At 35.8% G+C, this 16,981-nt stretch overlaps 1 protein-coding gene across 5 annotated transcripts in view; it reads right to left on the bottom strand.

The window, feature by feature from the left end:
* RFX7 (regulatory factor X7) overlaps window positions 1–16,981 on the bottom strand; it is a 244,792-nt gene that overhangs the window by 40,443 nt on the left and 187,368 nt on the right. The window lies entirely within an intron of this gene.

The following is a 16,981-nucleotide window of genomic DNA, read 5'->3' as shown; positions in this document are numbered from 1 at the left end:
CCCAAGAGTTTGGTCTGGTTAATTCTGTTCTTTTTGGTGTACTCCTCATTAATCCTCTAACTCTTTCTCCCATATTTTTCCAGTCTCTGTCTATTTTCACCGCCACCTTATTAGTCTAGCTCTTCACCTATCTTTCCTTAAACACTAAAGGAGTATTCACCTACTTGCTTATTTTTTTCCTTGATTTTATTTCCTGCCATGTTCCACAAAGATTTAAGATAATCATCAGCTTATGCTGTAGGTCACAAATTACACAGACTGGAGATACACTTGGAAGAAGACATAGTCCTTGACCTTGAGGAGCTTACAATGGTACTTTTATCACTAAACTGTCAAACTAGCTAGTTTCTCTGCCTCCAACCTCTCCTCACTTTAAACCATCCTAAATAAGGTTACGTAACTAAAATACTTTTTACCAAATATTATTAACATCGCCCACTTAATCTATAACTCTGCAATGCCTAGAATATTAAATCCAAAATAGTATGTTATAATAATGAAACATAAGTATCAGTATGAGCCAAGTCTGAGAAAACGTAATACAAAACATCATTTTTGACCACTAAGAATAAGAATATCCTCATACTGTTGTAGAAGCCTTGTATTCTAGTCTTAAAATTTTACATATACAGGAGAAAAGAATAAAGAAGAAATTCTAGAAGGAATTCAGAAAATATTCTAAATTAGAGTAAAATTCTAAGAAAGATATCAAAACAGCTCAAACTCACTGTGCTTTTCTTGTTTTTGACATTTCAAACAATAAACACTTTAAAAGATAACTATTCAACTACCACTTCGCTTGCTACACGTACACACTTCACTTCAGCAACAGTAAAACTGATATCACAATTCTATAAAGCAAATGGAAATAAAAATGACTAATTTGTGTATTGAAGGCATTGCAGCCCAGTAAGACTGAGTTTACCATGAAGACTTCTGGTTTGGGATAGTAATGTGTCATTTACCGCCAAGCACTGCTTCTATATCAATGATCAGTGGTGGAGAAGACCCCAAACTTGCTTGATTATCAAGGCAAGAGTATCATGGCCAGTAGGTTAAACAGATTATTTGGTAGGCTTTGTAAAGACTTAAATGTGAAGAATAAAATTTTTCTGTGCTATGTTGAGATTGATTGGTTTTCAAAAAGAAACACGTTTGCCTGAATTTATGAAATGAAGGCTAAAGATGTTCCATGTACCTGTTTGTATCTATTATGTCCCCCAGAAAAACTCATGTTCTTTCTTGCAATCTTGTGGGGGCAGACATATTAGTGGGGATTAAGTTGGAACGTTTGGATTACGTTGTTTCCATGGAGATGGGACCCACCCAACTGTGGGTGATGACTCTGATTGGGTAATTTCCATGGAGGTGTTACCGCACCCATTCAGGGTGGGTCTAAATTAAATCACTAAAGCCATATAAATGAGCTGACAAGCAGAAGGAACTCAGTGCAGCTGAGTGACATCTTGAAGAGGAGCTATGCCAAAAGGGACACTTGGAAGAAAGCACTGAAACTGAGAGAGGAGCTTCAGCTTACAGAGACATTTTGGAGACGGCCTTTGAAAACAGACTTTTGCTCTGGAGAAGCTAAGAGAGGACAAACGCCCCAAGAGCAACTAAGAGTGACATTTTTGAGGAGCTGAAGCCTAGAGAGGAACATCCTGGGAGAAAGCAATTTTGAAAGCATAACTTGGAGCAGACATCAGCCACATGCCTTCCCAGCTAACAGAGGTTTTCCGGACGCCATTGGCCAACTTCCAGTGAGTGTACCCGATTGTTGATGCGTTACCTTGGACATTTTATGGCCTTAAGACTGTAACTGTGTAACCAAACAAACCCCCTTTTATAAAAGCCAATCCATTTCTGCATTCTGGCAGCCTTAGCAAATTAGAACATTCCATTTTTAGGGCACTAGAGAAAAGACCAACTACATAAACTTTTTTAAATAATTGTAATCTTTTTAAATGCATCTTTAAATTGTGAACTTTAACATATATACATAACACTGATAACTTTCAAAGTACAATTTAACAAGTAGTTAGAGAACAAATTTCAAAGAATGTCATGGGTCACAGTTTCACAACTTCAGCTATTTCCATTACTGTAAAATATAACATACATACAGAAAGGTGTCAACTTTCGATGTACAGCTCAACAAGCAGTTATATGGGTAATTAAAAAAATTGTTATGGGTTACAGTTCCACAGTTTCAGTTCTTTCCTTATTATGCAATATACGGTATATACAGAATGCTGAAGACTTTCAAAGCACAATTCAACGAGTAGCTGTAGAGCAAATTTCAAAGAATATTATAGGTTACAGTTTCACCATGTCATTTACCTCCTTCCAGCTATTCCAACACCCCAGCATCTAAAAAAAATATATATTTATATAAAGTTTCAGTATTCATAGACATTCATTAAGTCTTATCTTGTTTGTTACATCTGATTGTTGTTCTTAAAGAGGCTACTGCCTCTGGGATTTAAGACTTGTCTAGCATAGGAACACTCTGGTGGATTTGTTTCTGAGAAATTAAACTTAGTGAGTGAATCTTATGGGACCTAGGTATTTGGGGACTATTTTGGTAAGGGCATGGCATATTGTGGCTTTTGGGATGTCTAGCTGGAGCTTGCATAAGAGAAACCTCCAGGATAGCCTCTCGACTCTTTGGGATCTCTCAGCCACTGTCACCTTAGCTTGTTACCTTTCTTTTTTCCTGTTTTTGGTCAAGTAGGCATTTTCAATCCCTTGCTGCCAGGGCCATGCTCATTTCTGGGAGTCATGTCCCATGTCACCAGGGAGATTCATTCCCCTGGGAGTCATGCCCCTCGTGGTGGGGAGGTTAATGAATTTATTTGCCGAGTTGGGCTTAGAGAGAGAGAGAGGCCACATTTGAGCAACAAAAGAGGTTCCCTGGAGAAGCCTCTTAGGCATAATTACAGGAGGGCTCAGCCTCCCATTTACAACCCTAAGTTTCACAACAGCGAGCCTCAAGTTGAGGGCTTGATTTATTAAGAAGTGGGTTCCTAATTTCACTTAATATATATTCTATCTCAAGATAAATGGTCAGTTTCTTACATTCTCTTCACTTAGTTGTACAATCATCATCACTCTCAACTTTAAACAATTATCATAACATAATACGTCTCAGATCTTAGCAACACTATACTAATACTAGGGATGGCTAATCAGCAGCTGATAAGAGCCTTGGGATGTATATAAACTCTTAAAAATTATCATTTTTAGCAGAACTTAGCATATTTAGTTAACAACTGAATATCTGAACTGAAACTTCAAATGACAAACCTATTTGCTAGTCTTAAAAGGCTTCATTTTTTTTACTTGGTGAAGTTAAGTTCTCAAAGTAAAGTTACTGAAAATGGTTTGAAGTGTAAGGGGAACTTCAAATTTATCCAGTCTGTTGAATGAACTAAGGTGATAATTCTCTACTATTTTGGTTGAAGATCTTGCCTGGAAGCTACAGAACCTCTTTCTCACACATTTCAGTCTTTGCAAGAAGATATACAAAGCAATCTTTTTAACTAGAGTTTGATTTTAGATTTCAAGTCATTACTCCATTTTCATAATCATACATTTATGAAGCTGTTTTTTCTGAACATTTGTCTGTGAAAACAAAGCAATGCCACAGACTTAATGCTGCAAATGACCTATATTGTGTTTTGATCTTTCATATTCTAGACAAAAAAGCTTGTAGCAAACAATCAGATTCAACATTCACTTTGATATTATGTGATCGAAAGGTAAATAAAAATGTAATGCAAGATATAAGATCAAGTTACTTTTAGAAAGTCAAGATGGAGTTTAGTGTTCGAATCCTACCAAACACCTCTTCTGAAGCTTTGGCCGATAAGGAATATTCACACTAAGAATTAGTAGCATGGACCTAATTCCTTACATGAGATGCAAGTAAAGAGGTGAAGATAACATGTGACAGAGACAGTAGTCATCAAATATTCCATCTGCTTACCCACATTTCCCAGCCTCCCTTATAGCTAGCATGGGATCATGCGATTAGCCCAAGACTAAGCAGAAGTGATGTATTTTACTTCTCAGCTGACATAATTAAGAACTGATGTTCACCTTCATCCCTTTTCCCCTCTGTGGCCACCTTGGGAGCCATGTGCTTCACTTGTGAGGCTACACCATGGCAGTGTCTCTGTCAATGTGGGTTCCCTGAGGGACTGACTATATGGATCAGGGGCTTCCTATGATTTGTGCTGTATATATATATATATATATATATATATATATATATATATATATATAAAAAGTAACCGAGAAACAAATTTTTCTGGTTAGGCCACTGATATTTCAGACTTACAGTGTTACAGCAAGATACAGCCCACCCTGATTAATATAAAAAGTTAGATGCTTTCCTCTAGCACTTCTGAGAGGACTGGCAATGAAAATGTGTAGAAGAAAAGGACTCCAACCTGTAATTATAAAAGCTTCATTCACCCATTTCTAGAATAGTATTTGACTTATTTTGAAGTTCAAATTATATTACCTAAGATAATTATGTTTATGAAAATTGGGCATTGGCTAAAAAAAGTTGGAAAGTTTAGCATATATAGCCTTCATGGTCTCCTCCACTTAACCTTTACTTTAAAAAAAAAAAATGTGGTTAAAAACTCAACTGTAATAAGTACCTCTACACATGACCCTATAAAATGTTGGTTTGTTCCTCTCTATTTTGGGCCACAGCATTTACTCAGGACAGTACTCAGTTTATAGACAATTAATTAATATGTATCTACTGATTATTTCCCAGTGTCTAGTTATACTTTTACCCCAATTAGACTAAAGATCCTGTTTTATCCAAACCCAATTCCCCTTTGAGGCTGAATCCTGAGAGATAAGATGGAGCCAGATAGAAATCCTTTCAGTATTTTAATGCCCCATTTAATTTTTAAAATTTAAAATTATAAAGTATTTCAAAGAGAAAAAAGTAATGAAAATAGGGACCCATGTATCACTATCCATATTTAAAATATGTTTACCTTCGCCATGTTTCCTTTAGATATCTTCAACTTTATCTTATGAGGCTTATCCAAGTTAATTTCTATACCATTCATTCATTCATTTTTAATAGCTTATACAATGGTATTATATGGGGAAAACACAGTTATTCATTTCTCTACTGATAGACAAGTAGTTATTCTACATCCTCACTATTTCAAACAATGCTGCAATGAAAATCCTTATTTGTGTCTCTTGTATTCTTGCGTGAGTTTTTTCTAAGGTATGTACCTAAAAGCAGAAGTGCTTGGTCATAGAGGATGCACATCTTCACCTTGACAATCAGGTATTGTCAAGTTGCTTCCCTAAACTGTTATGCCAGCTTGTTACTGGAGTCTTGTGATGCAGAATTTTAAATTTCCAGGCAGTCAAAACTTAGAATCAGGGGGTTTTTCATCTTGCTTTTAAATCATTCCCTATTCCAATGTCATAAAGGTATTTTCCTATTTTTCTTTTTAAGGTTTTAAAGTCTTATTCTATTTTCAGATTTAGGTCTTTTAATCCCTCTGGATTTATTTTTTCTGTAAGATATAAAAGTAGGGAAATTAAATAGATTTTTTCCATAGGTTAATTATTTCAGGACCATTTATGAATATTTCATCATTTTCCTACTGATTTTAATAACACTTTTGACATGGGATTCTTCATTCATTATCTGTTAAAAAAACTGCCATTTTCACTTTCAGCACTTAAAAACATCTTCTTTGGTTGGAATCTAATTTAGAAAAAAAAGCTTAAAATTTACCCTTGAGAGACTCATACAGCAAAATTTATGATTCACTGATAACACTGACACTTATAAAACTTATGTCACAGATGATGATATATATAAAATACTAAATGATAAATTAAAAATGAGACTTTCAAATAAGAAAATCACCCAGTAACTGATTAGTAGAGCAATAAAAATAGCTTTGATGACACGTTTAAAACTGAAGTTAATAGGCAAGTCTCCTACTGACAAATTAAAAGTTAATAAGGATATAAAATCTATATTTCATATATTACAGATGAATGAAGCAGCTGCTATTTGAACTTGATTTATGGACCCCTCAAACCTAATCTATCTCAAGCAGTAGGATACAGGATATAGAATTAGAAGGCTTGGCAGTTATCTTAGGTTAGTTGTCTTTTTCTTACTCCCTTGTTATGGTCTCTTTGAAATGTTCTTTTATTGTATGTTTTTTTTTTTTTTTTTAATTTTTTTTTCCATACAGTTGATTAAAAAAAAAAAAAAAAAAACAAGGAAAAAAATATGTAGAGCCCCCTTGAGGAGCTGGTGGAGAATGCAGGGGTATTGGCCTACCCCACCTCGATGGTTGCTAACATGACCACAGACATAGGGGACTGGTGGTTTGATGGGTTGAGCCCTTTACCATAGGTTTTACCCTTGGGAAGATGGTTGCTGCAAAGGAGAGGCTAGGCCTCCCTATAATTGTGCCTAAGAGCCTCCTCCCGAATGCCTCTTTGTTGCTCAGATGTGGCCCTCTCTCTCTAGCTAAGCCAACTTGAAAGGTGAAATCACTGCCCTCCCCTCTACGTGGGATCAGACACCCAGGGGAGTGAATCTCCCTGGCAACGTGGAATATGACTCCCGGGGAGGAATGCAGACCTGGCATCGTGGGACGGAGAACATCTTCTTGACCAAAAGGGGGATGTGAAAGGAAATGAAATAAGCTTCAGTGGCAGAGAGATTCCAAAAGGAGCCGAGAGGTCACTCTGGTGGGCACTCTTATGCACAATTTAGACAACCCTTTTTAGGTTCTAAAGAATTGGGGTAGTTGGTGGTGGATACCTGAAACTATCAAACTACAACCCAGAACCCATGAATCTCGAAGACAATTGTATAAAAATGTAGCTTATGAGGGGTGACAATGGGATTGGGAAAACCATAAGGACCACACTCCCCTTTGTCTAGTTTATGGATGGATGAGTAGAAAAATAGGGGAAGGAAACAAACAAACAAACAAACAGACAAAGGTACCCAGTGTTCTTTTTTACTTCAATTGCTCTTTTTCACTTTAATTATTATTCTTGTTATTTTTGTGTGTGTGCTAATGAAGGTGTCAGGGATTGATTTAGGTGATGAATGTACAACTATGTAATGGTACTGTGAACAATCGAATGTATGATTTGTTTTGTATGACTGTGTGGTATGTGAATATATCTCAATAAAATGAAGATTAAAAAAAAAAGAATTAGAAGGCTTGGATCTGAGTTCCAGATTTGCTACTCATTAGCTTTCTGATATTGGGCAAATCATTCAAGCTGAGTATCAAGTTTTAAATCTGTAATACAGTGATTAAAAAAACTTGTAAAATTTTTTGAGGATTAAATGATAAAATATATCTAAATATGGTAGGTATTACTATTATTTAAATGTTATTATTTTGAAATAAATAATTATTTAAAATCAGATCTTTGGTATAAAAGAGTTTATAACAAGTTCTAGGAAAAAAACAGAATCTTTTATTTGGAACAATAAGTTATATTTATCTTAAGAAATTCAAGAAATATTTAGCCTGGTAACTGCTGCTATCTCAAGAGGTATACCACAAGAGCAAGGCTCCTCGATTTCCTATGTAAACATCAGCTTAGATAAGAGTAAATGAAGACAATTGTACAGCAGCCCCAGACTTCCTCCAGTTGAGTGCAGAAAAGGGTGGATAATATTACCTCCTGAGTTAAGATACAACCAAAGTTACAAAAAAATACTTCTAACAACAGTTTTACAACAAGAGAAAGGAATTAATCAAATCAGAATAGGTCAAAACAAAAGCTTTCTCAGGTTGAGCTTGGAACAAAATATATAATTTCCTACTTGTTTTCTGTCATTAAAAAAACCTGAAACAATATTCTATACTTCAAATACTAAGTTGTTTTTGTGTTCCTGTTTGTTCAGTATGTTTGCTTCTGAACTGTTGATACAAATCAGATGGATTTTTGAGAACCAGGTAGAATATTAAATGTCTTATCAGAGTTTGAAGACTTTTAAGCAGATGGTAAAGAAATATGTTCTACCTATCTATTGGCATAGAACACAGTTATAATAGAGTATTCTGAATGGAGATTCCTGCTCCTGTTTTTTGGGATTTCCTGGAAGCTGTGAAGCAATGGGTTTACTCCACTACTTCTCAAATGTTAATAAAGAGTGATTTCTCCTGTTTGAGATCAATTTCTTTGTAATGATGTGTTTCCTGCTAGGAGAAATTTCCACTCTCAGGTGTTATTCAGGTTTGTTTTTTTTTTCATAAGATCACAAAACTGGGGAAGGGCTGATGTTTATAAAGATCATAACAATTAAGGACTTAATTGAGAAGCTTTCACACAAATCCTTGATGGTGAAATTACATCCAAAGATCATTAACTTTATTTCCAGAAAAAGCAGAAACTCTCTTGTTGAGACTTATAAACACTTTTTAAAGAACTGGCCAAGGTGATAATGACTCATTCTGATAGAATATGGCCAATCAGGGTATCACATCCATAACTAGTCCATTAATCTTTAGTTTTCAAACTGGTACCAGTAAAAGGTTTTTCTTAAAACATTTTAATTTAAATTTGTATTTGGAACCGTCCATTTAAAATCCAGAAATCTATATTATATTCTCTAGTTCAACTATTTCTTCAGTTAAGTTACCAAGTATGGAGGGAAAATACATACACTGATAGGATAATCATGCTTGAATTTGTATGCCCTTGATTTTGTCAACTACAAAAAAAAAAAAAAAAACATGAAAAAAACCTAATTTTTTTTTTTTCTCAGGTGACACTGATTCAGGAGCACAGTTCGTAAAAGGCCTCCGATCTTCATCAGCATCACTAATAGAAGGATCAAAATGGAGAATGTAAAACCTCATTTTGTACCCTTTTTTAATTTATGGAAACAATCAACATACCTGATATTACATTCTCTCAGGCCCCAGCAGTTGTGAAAGCTGTCCTTCCATAGTATTGAACAGAGAAGATAGAGAAAAAGGTCAAGGTATAAGGACTCTATTTTTCCAAGCTTGTTGCTTAGAATTCTTAATTTTCAGTTTCCTAACTTGCTAGGAGAACCATGGAGGAGGGATTTTCTTTCAAGGGTTACCTACTATAAACAATGTAAGAAGAAACTGTTTCTATTCTCAGATCTAGAAAATAAAGATCAAGTAGGGAGGTTAATTTTTATTGTACTTGCATACTGTGAGGAGTTATCCTTCTGTTTATAAACCTACGAATTAGATGTAAAATGAAAATGGTTTAGTTTTTTGTTCAGAAGTTTTGTTCTGACATGAGGAATGTGATCCGAGCCAATCTGCAAAGCCATCAGTTACTAGGGGACAGCTAAGGTAAAGTGAAGCAAGGCTGACAAGTAATCATCAGCAAAATTCAAAGTTTCTTTCTCACTTTTTCTTCTCCCTAATTTTGCTGGGTGACCTGGAGAATTTATGGCCATCTGAAAACAAACAACAAACTCCTTTCACTTGCCTAAACTATAATCAAGACTGGAGAAATTCTGACATCAAGAAGCTCTGAGGGCTGCAATGTAAAAATCAGCAAATACACACTTCAAGGTAGATATGTAGGATATTACTAAGTAGATTCTGTGTATAACATTAGGAAGGTTCTATACATAAAATCAGGTATAGATTACATTATGAAAGAAAAAAGTTAAGAGATTGCTAAGGACAATAATTACTATTTCTAGAGTTTGGTCATTTTAATAAAAGTACTCTAAAATTTGATTTCCTTAGTTATTTATATTTGCCTAACTTCAACACTTTTAAAAAATTGAGTATATAAACTCATGGTAATAAATCAAAGGACAAATCCAGGAAAGAAATACAAGCCAAGAGGAATTATTTTAGGGCTTAAAAATAAAAATAAGCAAGCTGAATCTCTGAAATAGAAATAGTGAATAACATGTCTGGAAGCATCATGGCTACATAAGTGCCAAAATGACTAAAGACCAAGTGAAATGCTGAGAGAAAGACACTGCTCAAATATTCACACTCTTTGAAAAGGGTTCAAATAGGCAGAGGGTACATAGAGCACATAGAGACATACGTGTTCCTTTGAAATAGAATTAAAATGTAAGCCATCTCTAGAGAGAACTCTTCTGTTCACAGTTAAATTCTATAAAAAGCAGGCTCTGGGATCTTGTAATATTGCTCTGGATCACTCAATTAAAGGCAAAGGTTATTATTAGTGTTTGTGTGTGCTGCTTGAAAAGACCCAGATTTCTACCAGTGATTGGGAGTAGGGGTGGGGACACTAGGAAGGAGAATAAGATTAGCTCTTTCTAGCCACCAAATTTTAACTTCTTTTCAGCATGGAAAGAAGGTATGGTCCCTGAGAGTCCAACTACCATTATTTTCCCAAAGAGCTGGATATCTACTTGAGTCTTCAAGATTGCAAAGCTATATTCTCACCTTAACAAATTTGTAGGCTATGAGGAAGAAAAGTTAATTCCTGTCTCTGTGCTCCTAGTATCCTTTTCTTTTCTCTCACCTAGAGTGTACTTCTCTGTAAGTTTGAAATGTCTTAAAATGCAATGCTGGGAAAATTAGAATATTTTAAGAATGCATTTGTTTTCCATCATAGCATACTTTTGCATAGTATCTCATTCTTTGACTATAAAGGTAATAGAGAAAACTGAATTTCTTTCAGGTAATGGTGAGATTGCCATCATATTCTTTTCCTATTCCTCTTTGTGACCAATAAAATGTATTTGAAAGTTAGATGACAATTTTAAGGGAATTTTTTATAATTATGAAAGAGAAAAGTTATCAGAACTCATGATTTGGGTCTTAGTGGCAATTTAAGTTCTCTTGAGTCTGTAATAGGAGAAAAAGCAAAAACATAACCATGTTGTCCTCCAATACTAAGAGAGAATAAAATAATTCAATGCAAAAAATTCAATGCAAAAAGAGAACAAAGGTTCAAAATCCTGTAAATAGTATGGCCTTATACAGATTATTTTTTCTGTGATGCTCAAAAACAAAAACAAAAAAATTCAGTTATTTAAATCTGATCCTTTTGCCAAGTTTTTTTTTTGGGGTGTGTGTGTGTGTGTGCGCGCGTGCTGTTTTCATTTTGAAAGTTACCCATTTTTTCTCCACTAAGCCACTGAGAGGAAAAATACGATTCTGAGATTGGTCTTTACCAACAGCAACTCCAGTGCCACATCACAAGATAAATTCCATTTTCTGTGCTCATAATGATCCTTTTCGAAGCCATGATATATTTTAATTAGATATTACAAAGAAATTTTTAGCTTAACTCAAGTCTAGGTCAGCAAACTGATCCTGATCATCATTTAACATTCAGTACAGCAGGGATCTGAGGAGAGAAAGCATACCTTCTCCTGCAAAGGGAGTGTGGGGAATCCCTTCAAACTGCCTATGTCTCATGCATGTTCCCTTAATAACACATTATATATCTCTGGGGGTGGGGCAGGAGAGGAAGTATACTCCCTGTTAAGAATCATTCCCTCAGTGAGTTACTCACTGTATTGCTGAGTGTCATCTCATCTGGTTCTCAGAAACAGATATCCTATATTCTAATTTTCCTCGTACCCTTTAGTTCCTATTCCATCAGAGAACTGGCTTCTGACTTAAAACATGAACCATGGATTAGACCTGGGAAGTTTAAAAATTAAATGAGATAACTTATTCACTCATTCATCCATCCATTCATTCATTCAATTAGCAGTGAGTGCCTTCTAAGCTCTTATCACTAGCTTATATTCTAGTACCAGTGGAGACGGACAGTAAGAGATGTTAAAAGTAAAGCATGCACTATACTATATGGTGATGATAAAGCTATGAAGGAAAAGGGAGGTGAAGAGGTAGTGATTTTTAATAGAGTGGTCAGGGAAGGTCTCACTGGGAGTGAGAAGGCAAATGTTTTGTACAGTGATTGAATTCGAGCAGAGACCTTCAAAGAAGGAGTTATTACTTTCTGTCATATCCTATTTTTGCTTTCTATTGACTATCTGCTATAATAGTCAGCCAGGGCAAGATGTGACAGCAAAGAAAGTCTACATTACAGCCATACATCTCAGAGATTTTGTGGGCTTGGTTCCAGACCACAGCAATAAAGCAAATATCATAATAAAGCATGTCATGCAAATTCTTTGGTTGCCTAGTACATATAAAAGTTATGCTTAAACTATACTGTAGTCTACTGAGTGTGCAATAGAATTATGTCTAAAAAACGACACACATACCTTAATTAAAATATAACACAGAGACCCCAAGAGAGCACATGCTGTTGGAAAAATGGTGCCGATGGACTTGCTTGAAACAAGATTGCCCAAACCCTTAATTTGGAAAAAACATATTATCCATGAAGCACAGTGAAGCAAAGTGTATTAAAACGAGGTATGGAGGCATGTTGCCTTTTTTTACAAATGGAAGGTTTGGGCAATCTTGCACTGAGCAAGTCTATCAGCACCATTTTTCGAACAGTGTGTGCTCACTTCATATCTCCATCACATTTTGGTAATTCTTGCAGTATTTCAAACTTTTTCATTTTTAATGTATCTGTTATAGTGACCTGTGATCAATGTTCTTTGATGTCACATGTACCACTGTAATTGTTTTGGGGGTGCCATGAACTGCGCCCATATATAAGATGGTGAACTTAATGCTGTGTGTTCTGACTAGCTCCACTGACTGGCCTTTCCTGTCTCTCTCCTCAGGCCTTTCTGTTTTCAGACACAACAATAATGAAACTAGGCCAATTAATAATCCTACAATGGCCTCTGAGTGTTCATGTGAAAGGAAGAGCCATTGTAAAGCTATAGCTGCCACAGACGGTGATTCCTCTGATGGATCGGGGCAAAGTAAACTGAAAACCTTCTGAAAAGAATTCAACATTATAGAAGTCATTAAGAACATTTGTGATTCATGGGAGGTCAAATATCAACATTAACAGGAGTTTGGAAGAAGTTGGAATCAACTTTTTGGACTTTGAGGGGTTCAAGACTTTAATACAGGAAGTAACTGCAGCTTTGGTGGAAATAGCAAGAGAATGAGAATTAGAAGTGGAGCCTGAAGATGTGACTGAATTGCTGCAATCTCATGATAAAATTTTAACAGATGAGACATTGCTTCTTATGGATGAGCAGGTTTCTTGAGATGGAATCTACTGATGAAGATGCTGTGAAAACTGTTAAAATGACAACAAAAGATTTAGATTACAACATCAACGTAGTTGAGAAAGCAGCCACAGGTTTGAAAGGATTAACTTCAATTCTGAAAGAAGTTCTACTGTGGGTAAAATGCTATCAAACAGCATCACATGCTACAGAGAAATCTTCTGTGAAAGGAAGAGTCAATCGATGTGGCACACTTCATTTTTGTCTTATTTTAAGAAACTGCCACAACCACCCCCAACCTTTAGCATCCACCACCCTGATCAGTCAGCAGCCATCAACACAGATAAAACCATCCACCAGCAAAAAATTACAACTTGCTGAAGGTTCAGAAGATGGTTAGTATTTTTTAGCAATAAAGTGTTTTAAATTAAGGCATGTACATTTTTAAGACAAAATGCTATTGCACAATTAACAGATTACAGTATAGTATTAATCTAACTTTTATATGCACTGGGAAACCAAAAAAATTCATGTAACTCGCTTTATTGCAGTGGTCTGGAACTGAACCTGCAGTATGTCTGAGCCTGCAATCTTACTAGGATTGTTGTAGAATTCCCTGGTCCATAAGACAGAAATATTTTTCTTCAAGCTTTCAGCTGATTTCTTGGCAAGCTAAGTGCTATCTGTTTTAAAATTTACAGTAGACCTTGCTGAAGGTAAATGAAATACGTGGCCTTTTAAAAATCTTTATTTGCTCTACAACCTCCAAAGCAGAACCAATCAATTTAGGGAAGCTGAACATCAAAACTGGTGGAACAGTACAGGAAGTTCTCAACATCCTGTGGTTCTGAGTGGTATTGTGCAAATTATTTTCTACCTCTATTCTAGAAATGGCTCTGTGGACTATACCAAATATTTCCCAAATAATGTGCCCCATCCAGAAAACCAGTTCCAGGAGAAACTTTATCAGGAAAAAAGGAGAGGAATTCAGAGGGAAAAAGTTTGGAATATACTGTACACTTCTGGAGATTCATGATATATAGCAGCATATGAATAATAGCTCTTAGACCCATTTTAACCCAGAGTTTATGAAACACATTTCACTATGGAACCCCTTTTTACATAACATGTTGTTCTAGTTTGCTAATGCTGCAGAATGCAAAACACCAGAGATGGACAGGCTTTTATAAAACGGGGGTTTATTTCACTACACAGCTACAGTCTTAAGGCCACAAAGCATCCAAGGTAACACCTCAGCAATCGGGTACCTTCACCGGAGGACGGCCAGTGGTGTCCGGAAAACCTCTGTTAGCTAGGAAGGCAGCTGGCGTCTGCTCCAAAGCTCCGGCCTCAAAACGGCTTTCTCCCAGGACGTTCCTTTCTAGCAAGCTTGCGTCTCTTCAAAACATCACTCCCAGCTGCACTCTCTTCCCCCCGCTCCCCGAGTCAGCTCATTTATATAGCTCCACCGATAAGGGCCCACCCTGAATGGGCGGGGCCACGCCTCCATGAGAACATCTCATCAGAATCATTGCCCACAGCTGGATAGGGCACATTCCAAGCAAATCCAACCATCACCAAAACGCCTGCCCCACACAAGACCACAAAGATAATGGCATTTGGGGGACACAATACACTCAAACCGGCACACATGTTAATATCCTGTGGAATTACTATTCCAAGAATCATTTTGAGAAACAATGGACAAAAAATATGCATCCTTCTTTTACTGACTCTTACCAGACCAGGCCTTTTCTACAGCTCTCAGGTAATCCAATTTAAAAGAACTGAGATGAGGGGACTAAGAGTAATGTGAATGGTGAAGCTTTCAAACTGTCCTGGATCTAGATAATCCTCTGGTGTTGGATATATCAAAGATAAGATCTTGCCTTGATTATTACACTGATTACAAAAAATACAATTGGCTCAGCTTTACAAGTGTTTAACAAATGACACTTATAAATCTGAAAGTGCTAGAACTCAAATAAGAATTTAGTTTAATAAATGTTGACTATTATTAAAATTAAGTAGAAGTCAACTACGTTTTTACTGCAAAAGCATTAAAATATTAACAAATTATTCACAGTTATGCTATAGGTATCTTCATTTGTTATTAATGATTAAAATGGCAAAGTTTTACACAGCTTTAAAAATACAGTAGGTACAATTTTATATTTTTATCTAAAATATTTCATATTGCCATAGTATTCACAATTCTGATCAATTTAAGTAACTATTTATAACATCATTTTAGCTATTTTATTTTAGTGAGCATGAGTTTTTTTCTAGCACTCAAACAACCTGCTTGCATAAAAGAACATTAAATTTAGTATTATTGATAATATATATATTATATATATAATATAATATAAGACCAGCTTTTAATTGTTTCATTTCAGATTTATTTCCCACTTAGAAAGTTACATTTTCTTGATAATAAGAAGTAGGAGTTTCAAAAAAATTCAAATATAAGACCACCTTTGAGAGAATTTTTAAAGAGTGAAAGAGTATGTCATAGTTTTTTAAAAGCTGGGTTCTAGAGTCAGACTGTCTGGATTCAAAGCCTAATTTTCCCAATTAGTAAGTTTTATGACCTTGGGCAGGTTACTTAAACGCTCTGAGCCTGTTTCTTCATCTGCATAATGAAGATGATAAAAGATTAACTCATAAGCAAATTATGAGGATTGAATGATAAAACATGCAAAATTCTTGCCTGGCACATGGTAAGTACTCAATAAATGGTAATGCTAATGTTAGTAATAATAATAATAAATAGGAAGAAGTTCTGTTTAGGGGATAATGTGCATATTACACATTTTTTTTTTTTTGATAATTACTATTTGTGAGTAACTATTCAGCAAATACTTAAGTGTTTTCTAAGTACCAGATACTGTGCTAAACACTGGGGATACAAAGACCATTAGACACAATCCTTACTTCAGAAAGCAGGTGAGTGGCATGCTATGTGGTAGGTGCTTTGACAGGGGTATGCACAGGGTGCATGAAAGCAGAGGCTCTTAACAAAGGAAGGTGTGGCAAATAGGTTAGGCTCAATGTACACATATTGCCAACCACCTTCTCTGCCTTCTCAGTTTTAGATGTTAGAAAACAAAAATACTCCATCTCCTAGTTTCTCTTAAAGCTAGGGGTGTGGCCAAGTGACAATGTCATGGACATGGAAGTTACTAAGATGGGTTTCCCTTCCTGAATAAAAAGAGAGCTTCACTAGAAGAAAGCCCTTTTGCCCTTTTCCCCTTCTTTCTGCCTTAGCATTTGGACAAAAGGCATGGAGATACAGCAGTCCATGATGGGGCAGGACAAATCTGACATGGCAAAAATGAATGAATGAATGAATGAATAAATAAATAAATAAAAATAGAGCTCAGTACTCAGGTGGTATTGCTGAGTTATTGTACCACCCTATAATACCTACCTTTGAATTCTTAGGTGATACAAACCCTTTTTTCTTTAAGTCATCAATAGTTGGGGTTTTCTATCTACAGCTGAATGCATTTCTAGTAGATAAACAAAGCTTCCTGGAAAAGGTAACTTTTGAGTAAAGTCCAAAAGAAGGAGTAGAAGTTACCCAAGCAAGAAGAGACCGGAGAAGGACCAGCTGGCATTGGAAATAGCATCTACAATGGCCTGGAAGGAAAAGGGAGCATGGAGTGTTCATACTGGTACCTGTTCTACATAGGCACCTTCTGACCTCTTGAATGGTTTGTTTTAGCCAGGTGATCCCAACATTCTTCAAATCCCACTCCCTATGTCTGAAGGATTCAATACTCTCCTCTCAGTAGCAGTGACTCCATATGGTGAGCATTCATTCTTAAAAGGCAAGTTCTGAGACGATAT

This window comes from Choloepus didactylus, chromosome 4 (genome assembly GCF_015220235.1).
Source record: "Choloepus didactylus isolate mChoDid1 chromosome 4, mChoDid1.pri, whole genome shotgun sequence".
Classification (NCBI taxonomy): domain Eukaryota; kingdom Metazoa; phylum Chordata; class Mammalia; order Pilosa; family Megalonychidae; genus Choloepus; species Choloepus didactylus.
Note: the sequence above shows the minus strand (reverse complement) of the source record. Positions and strands in the feature narration are given on the sequence as shown.